The following is a 7,464-nucleotide window of genomic DNA, read 5'->3' on the forward strand; positions in this document are numbered from 1 at the left end:
CGTCTCTGTGAGAGGCCCCCCTCTCTTTCCTCTCTCTCTTTCTTTCTCTCTCTCCGCACGGAGAGCAAATTCCCCCCATATGGACCGGGATGCGAGTCCTACTGAACGGCTACCGTGGCGCCGAATTTGACTTTAAAAAAAAAAAAAAAAAAGCCCCCGTCTGGAACTGTTTATCAAAAACCACCAAGATTACATGTCGATCTGTCACGCTGAGGAGATCAACACGTGTCAGGGGAGCCAAACCCTCCGCCCACCCGTTTTTAACAATAACCCTCAGCCAAATGTAATTATTCATCTATTATTACTGCTTCTTCGGCCCCGAAAGGGGTTCTTTTTGAAAAGTTGTGCCACTTGAGAGCTAAGCGTGGGGCCCCTTCAAAGAAAACAAAAAAAAAAAAGAAGAAAAATGAAAATTGCGTTTTAAAATAAGCCGTTTCTAATCATTTATAAACACCGGCTCCGCCAATGACTGCGGAGCGTTCCGCGTGAACAGGCTTTATCTGGTTTTGTCTTTTTCTCAAAAATGAGGAGCTGCTGCTTTTGTTTATACGTGCGGTATGTAGACATATGTAGCGCTGCAGAACGGCGTAGTATTATTTATAGAGAAAACTTCAAGGCGCGTTATCTAATCGTGCGGAGCGGCCCTCGCGCTTCGGCCGGGATGCCGAGCATTCACGCGTTGCGGCCTTGTGTCTTCGAGAGCCAGTCAGGACGCTTCCAGCTGCACACACCCCCCTCCCTTTCACCCCCTCCTTGCGAGAACGAGAGCCGGATACCAGACGGTGCAGCGTGAGTGGCGGCGGCACACTATAATTTGTTTTTTCTTTCCCCTAAATGTGAAAAATCTCTGATTGTACGGCTGGAGAATAAAGCGAGAAAACGGTGAAATACGTAAACGAGCGAAGGGAATGATTTGGCCACGACAACAACAAGGACAAGAATTGTAAAACCAATGTGTCGCCATCAAGTCACAAAGGCTGAACCGTCGCATTATCGGACACACCCGTACCTTCCCAGTCCTCCGCCCGGACAACTCCTCTGCTCGACTCGCCAAAAAGCATTTCTGTGCTGACACCTTTTGGTAAGATGGCAGAACTGTCTCAGACGGAAGTCTCCTACCTTGGCCGTTCTGAATCAAGACCTCCATGAAGTCTCTAGTGTAGCTGGTTTCCATTGTAGCCTTTTCCGCGTAACGTGCACAAGAAGGTTCACGGGTTGTGCAGCTCCGCGGCCGGCGCGCTTTTAAAAAATGCTGGGATTTGTGTTCATCGCAGGCTGGGCTGAAAAGGCTTGAACGCGCAGATGAAAGGTGGCCACTGCCACATCTGGGGCTGCTTCGCCCTTCCCGCGGAGGCTCGGGCAGGAAAAGCTGAGTGTGGCTAATTGGACTCATATTTGCCACTGTTTTGCTTAGTCATGTTTTTTTTTGTTTTTTTTTCCACAATAAGTGAATGTCACACAGGCTGTGCATTCAGGTAAGACAAAAAAAAAAAAAAAAAATCCTGGCCGTTTTCAAGTGTGTGTGCGCCTGTTTCAAAAGACACACAACTTAGAAAGTGACGCTGGCTTTTCATTTAGGTAGGTCTTTCTAATCCAGCAGAGGGCAGAATTTACCCTGTCATTGCTGTTGATAAACAAATAATTAGGGATTATTTAGAAGGACTTCAAGTGAAGTTTTAACAATTTGGAAAAATTTTTAGGAAATCCACATATGGAGTTGATTCCCAAAAAGTCTTATCACTCAGGCATGATAGCTAAATACAGACAACTGCTTCTGTCCGGACCCTTAAACACACATGGAATGATTGTTAAAAGAACTGCCGGTTATTCGGAAAATTTACAAATGATAAAATAGTGCATAACATACACAGATTAGTTTAAAAGAATATATAAATCCAAAATAACTGTCAATAATTATGTCCTTATGCATGTATGAATAGCATATCTGTAAAATGTATGCATGCATGTATTTATGTATGTATGTATACAGAAATGTATTCACACATGTGTGAATACATGAATGCATGAACGTGCATATACATATCTGTATGTATGCATGCATGTATGCACATGAGCACGCATGCACGTATGCATGTAGGCATGTATGCCTATGTGTGCATGTTGAATGATTGGAATTATTGTAAAGTAGATGACAATTACACCCGTTAAAAGTGAGTATTTAAGAAAAATGTACGACACTGAATAGACTGAATAGACCACAATATTACCTCAAAAACGGGACAAACCCGATCCACCGAACATCGAAGTAGAAGAACACGCCGAGCCACCTCGCGCTGAAGTGACACTTCAGTTTTCCATTAGTTTGAACCAACTATACTATTTATGCAGACATTTTTATGCAGTTTTATGTCACACGAATGACAATACGACTGCAGTTGTGGTTGAATCCCAATTTATTTAGACAGCAGCGACCTGATAAGTGTGAATTAGCCTTCCAGAGGCATTAGCCAGACCGAGTGGCCAGACATGCCTAGAAGGACTTATTACGACTTAATTGCTCTAAAAGGCTCTTTTTGCCTGGAAAGTATGTTGACATCCCAATTAGTAATTACAGCTGATTTATCACATGTCAGAATACGAGATAAGCCAGGGGCAGGGCTGCATTCTTTAGATTTGTGAATTCGTGACTAAACATCTACAGATAAGGACCTCCAGAATCTTCTTTACAGCTACTCTTATAAACCGCCTGTGAGAAGCCGAATGCAAGTCCAGCCCACCGTTTGCTTTGGCCGACAACTCTCGCATGGCATTGCTTGCGTAAATATTTGTCGGGAGGATAAAGTACAGCAGAGGTAAAGCCGCACTGAGCACAGGAGGAGACAGACGGAATTGCGTTACCCAGGTAACATAAAACATTGGGTTTTACTAAGGCAGACAATTTTTCAAATCCAGTGGGAGTGTACGTGAAAGCACCTGGTATCCTTGTACCAGTTCTCGTATGAATAGATTAAGTAGTACTTCTTCTGAACCTTGTACTTTTTTTTTACCGTACAATTATAGAAATCATTAGGCAGTACACATAAAAAAGTAATCTAAACCAATTGTCCCCATATGAGGACATTCTTTTAGTCCACCTGTGACTCCATGTTGAAAGACAGTGCTTACTTTTATAGTTCATGAAGGGCTAAAGATTACAAATAAGCGGGAGGAGCTAAACTTGTTATCATCACATGCGATTCAAAAACAAGGAACATTTACGGGCTCCAATGTTTTTCAAATCAAACATTGTCATCCATCCATCAATTATTATCTATACTCCTTATCCTGCACTCCGGGCCGTGGGGAAGGGAAGGGCAAGAGGCTACCTAGCTGTCATTAGACGAGAGGCAGGGTTCACCCTGGACCAGCTGCCAGTCAATCACAGGGCCACAAATAGACAAACACCATTCATATGTCATATAGAGCAGTGGTCCCAAACCCCCGGTCTGTCTGTGGATCAATCGGTACCGGGCCAAACAAGAAATAAAAAAAATCTTCTATTTCGATAAACAACCGGAATCTCTCGGTTACGTCTCGGTCACCTGAGCACCAAAGATGGAACCCACAAGCTTGCAAAATGAGTAAAAAACAGACGTCAGACGGGAAGTTTCTTTTCGAAGGGGAGATAAACGTGAATCCACACAGTGGAAACGTGAATTATACGTATTATAGTCGCAATATAAACAATCTGCGTGTACCGAACGCCCCGGTCCGCGGTAAAACTATCAAGCGTTGACCGGTCCGCGGTGATAAAAAGGTTGGGGACCACTAATATAGAGACTTACAACAATTCACTCTCTCAGTCCAACGCCACATAGAGAGGTACAACCATTCAGTCTTGGACAGTTTAGGGTCTCCAATCAACCTCTTGCATGTTTTTGGACTGTTGGGTCGGAGAACCCAAGCAGACACATTGAGACTCCATACAGAAAGTAAGATCCCTTGTCGAAATCCTACCGGGACCTTCTTGCTGCTGTGCCGCAGAGTGATTATTACTCAGTTTTCCACCCAACGGGACTTTTCGTTTTTCACCGATTAAATTCTTCCTCCTTCCATCTCTCAAAGAAAAACAGCGCCCTGACAACTTCTGCCGCAGAGGAGGGGAGGACAGTAAGGGAGGATGATGAAGTATCACAAGGAGGTCAGTAACTTCCTGGTCGTGTCAGACTGTTTGAACCGTCTCCAGCGCTGGTCAACGACCAGAAGCTCGATTTTTTTTTTTTTTCGGAGAAGCACGGTGATAGTTAGTGCTGAAACAAGTCTGCTTTGACAGAAATGCTGATGAATCTCATAAAATGGAGAAAAATAACAATTGCAACCTGCTACAGAGTTGCTATGATTTAAACGTGTTTGACAGCTGGCCATGACAACCTTGGGTTTTACCGAAATCGACCTCGGACCATCTTCTACCGCAATTATCCCAGTGGAAAGACGTCGTTGTAAAGAGTTGCGTTCACTTATTGATGACCGGTTAGCCATCATCATTGTAGCACAGAACGGCAGCGGCCCCTCTGGGTTTAGTAATAAAATGTCACGCTGATGAAAAGCAAGAGTAATAAACAGTTTAACCGTAAATAGGATCCAACGCGCCGTCAGCCATCGTTCCATTCCAAAGATCTGGTGTTGTGACAGATGCTTTTTGTATTTCTTTTGGAAAAGACTAAACATCACTAAAGGGCGAGCAGTTCGAGCTCCCGGTTTTTCCTCTGCATTAACAGCCCGGATCCAAAAACCGTCCGAATCTGCCGAGCTCAACGGAAAAGCCATCAAGGCATTTAACTTTCCATTTAGAAAATACAATTGAGCCTGTGTTTGATTCTCCCCCGACCGATCGACGCTGGAAAGCAATATGGAGTCCAGGATGAACGCGGCTGCCAGAGAGGCTAAAAATACAATTGGGGGAGGTTTGGAAAATGTTTTGTAGGGAGGTTGTGATTTGCTTCCATTTAAAATAAGGTGGCAATTGTGTCACGCTTTCACCGCCCGTCCAGTAACTTCACAGTATCAAAATGAGGTATCACAATGCTCGTTTCCCAGAACGGCAACTTCTGTGGGTTCAACTCGGAACACGGCGACGCAACGGAACCCGTTGTGTCCGTCTGCTGAGCTTTATTAAATCCTTCTCCGGTTGAGAATCACCTTTTGGTCTGTTTATATCAACAAAGTGAGAACCCAGTAGCGCTAGGAGCAGTGTTTTGTAACCGCTGGAAGGGATTATTAGGCGAGCCCGAATCTTTGAGCCAGAGACTGTAAAAGTGCAGAGCATCAGGAGACTTTTCTTGGCCAGTTCCCTACATGCGTCTCTGATGCGCAATGTGGAATAGGCCAATATATTCGCCGTTTTTTAAGTCAGATTGACTCAGAAGGCGTGATGTGGAAAACTTTGACACGAATTCCAAATTTTATACCGGTTGTAAACAAGAAAATAGAAGAAAACTTCCCTACATGGCTGATATTGATTATATAATTGTTAAACAGCAGCAGTCACTTTTACGCACAGCAATGAATGTATATCTGAAAATTGGTTCTATTCCGATTCAGTGGGCGGCACGGTTGCACAGTGGGAAGCACTTATGCCTCACAATAAGAAGGTCCCTGGTTTAATTCCAACAGGAGTCTTTCTGTGTGGTTCTCCAGTTTCCTCCCACAGTCCAAAAACATGCAAGAGGTTAATTGCAGACCCTAAAATGTCCAATGAGTACATTTTTGTACGTCTATGTGACGTGTGAATGAAAGAGTGAGTGGTTGTATGTCTTGTTTGACACGTGAATCACGCCTCTCACCCAATGACAGTGCGGGATAAGCCAAATAGATAATAAACAAATGAATGGTTAGATTTTTAGGTACTTCCAGTCTTTACTGGATTACAAATACATCATAACGGACAAAGGGTTTTCTGTTCTATCCATACCTAAGCTCTTTTACTGCAGATGAAATCTACTTGTTTAAAATAAAACTCCCTCTTTTGCAGACTTCTTCTCCCTGAATCGCAGATCCACATTCGGTTGACAGTCGTATTTTTTTCCGCCCAGTTTTGCGTTTGCACACACTGATTGTAATTTACCAAACTAGGCTAGCAATCAGCAATAGTGGCTAATGGCTGCCCGCTCATTCCAAGGTCAGCAGGTGCTTGGATCCGGCATAGCGGTGACACAATATTCGCTGAAAAATAGTTCATTTCACACCTGTGTTAAATGTTTATATCGTTGCTACGAATCTGTTGATAAATATTTGTTTCCCCGAGGAGAATTTCAAAATACAAGAAAAAGAACGATGATAAAATTTCAAGCTCTCTTCCAACGGCGGCTGACGGTTTATGAGAAACTGTCTAAGATAACGTTGTTCCCTTTTCCCAGAACCCTCGCCCGTTGTGCTGCCAATTCCCTTCTGACACATCGCCCGTCAATTTTACACAAGTACCCAACTACTTAAATCGGGATGTTGGAAAGCTCAACGATCACAAATCACAACAGACCATAACCCCGCTCGACTGAGACGGGCACCCTTTGATAAAGGCCCCGGCAGATAAAACAAAATACCTTCAGGAAAACAAAAGAATTCAGCAATTCGCTCAGATTGGTCTAAAAAATGTCAAGGCCCGGATCCAGTTCTTTCTTTGGCTTCGGATGCTTTACCTCCATGTGCTCTCCATTACCTGCCCTGATCTGAATCACGCCGAAACTGTGTGTTCGGGGAACAGTGAAGCGGTCTGCGCCTGGATGGAGTCGACCTCAAACACAACATCCCCACCCTCCGGCTCCCCTCACACCCCTTCCTCATCCCACCCCGCCTTCGAAGGTTATTCTGAGAATGTAAAACGGTTATCGTGGGCGATGTTTCTTCAAAGGATCCCCGTAGGGTGGAAGGAAAGCGACAAGCTTTTTGCTGTTGTGACTGCAGCACGTCAAAACCACCACCATCATCACCGCCTGGTGGTAAAAGCATGAAGTCTGTGTTGATGCTCATGGCGGCAGCTATTATTTTGAGCTCCAATGCAGGCCCAACACCCAGATGCTCAATGTGTAGAGTGTATAAGGGTCATTGGAATGGGTCACTGTGGCATTAATGGAGTATTTGTCCCGAAAGCGTTAGAGTGTGACATGAACTTCTCCACCGTTCAACGGCATTCCTCAAAAATGAAGCCAACTCCGACATTCTCCTGCATCTGTGTAAGGGACGGCGTCGTCTTCCCAGTTTCGGGCATTTCGAAATCCGGGAAAACACCCAAGCGTGAATGAAACCGATATTCTGCACATAAATTCTACATTAACGCACAACTGATATGTTGGATTATAAACATAAGCAAGTACGGAAACAGCCAAAGGCCAAAACTGCCTGATGAACGGGTTTCTGCGGAGCTACAGCCCATCTGTAGTCCATCTGTTCTCCATCCTCCGCACGTCGGCCTCTTGTTCGGGGAATTTAAAGGATTTTTCCCTAATTCGGAACATATTTGGACAGACA

General features: G+C 44.3%; 1 long non-coding RNA gene across 1 annotated transcript; it reads left to right on the forward strand.

Annotated features, from left to right (window-relative positions):
- The first annotated feature begins 802 nt into the window (after positions 1–802).
- LOC147216337 (uncharacterized) lies at positions 803–6,425 on the forward strand. The gene is made up of 3 exons (XR_015109139.1): positions 803–1,081; positions 4,066–4,141; positions 6,357–6,425. It is a non-coding gene; the product is annotated as an uncharacterized LOC147216337 (long non-coding RNA).
- The last annotated feature ends 1,039 nt before the right edge of the window (positions 6,426–7,464 follow it).

The sequence above is a fragment of the Fistularia commersonii genome, chromosome 30 (assembly GCF_037954325.1).
Source record: "Fistularia commersonii isolate RoL2024-O1a breed Wild chromosome 30, RoL_Fcom_v1.0, whole genome shotgun sequence".
In the NCBI taxonomy this organism is placed as follows: Eukaryota; Metazoa; Chordata; class Actinopteri; order Syngnathiformes; family Fistulariidae; genus Fistularia; species Fistularia commersonii.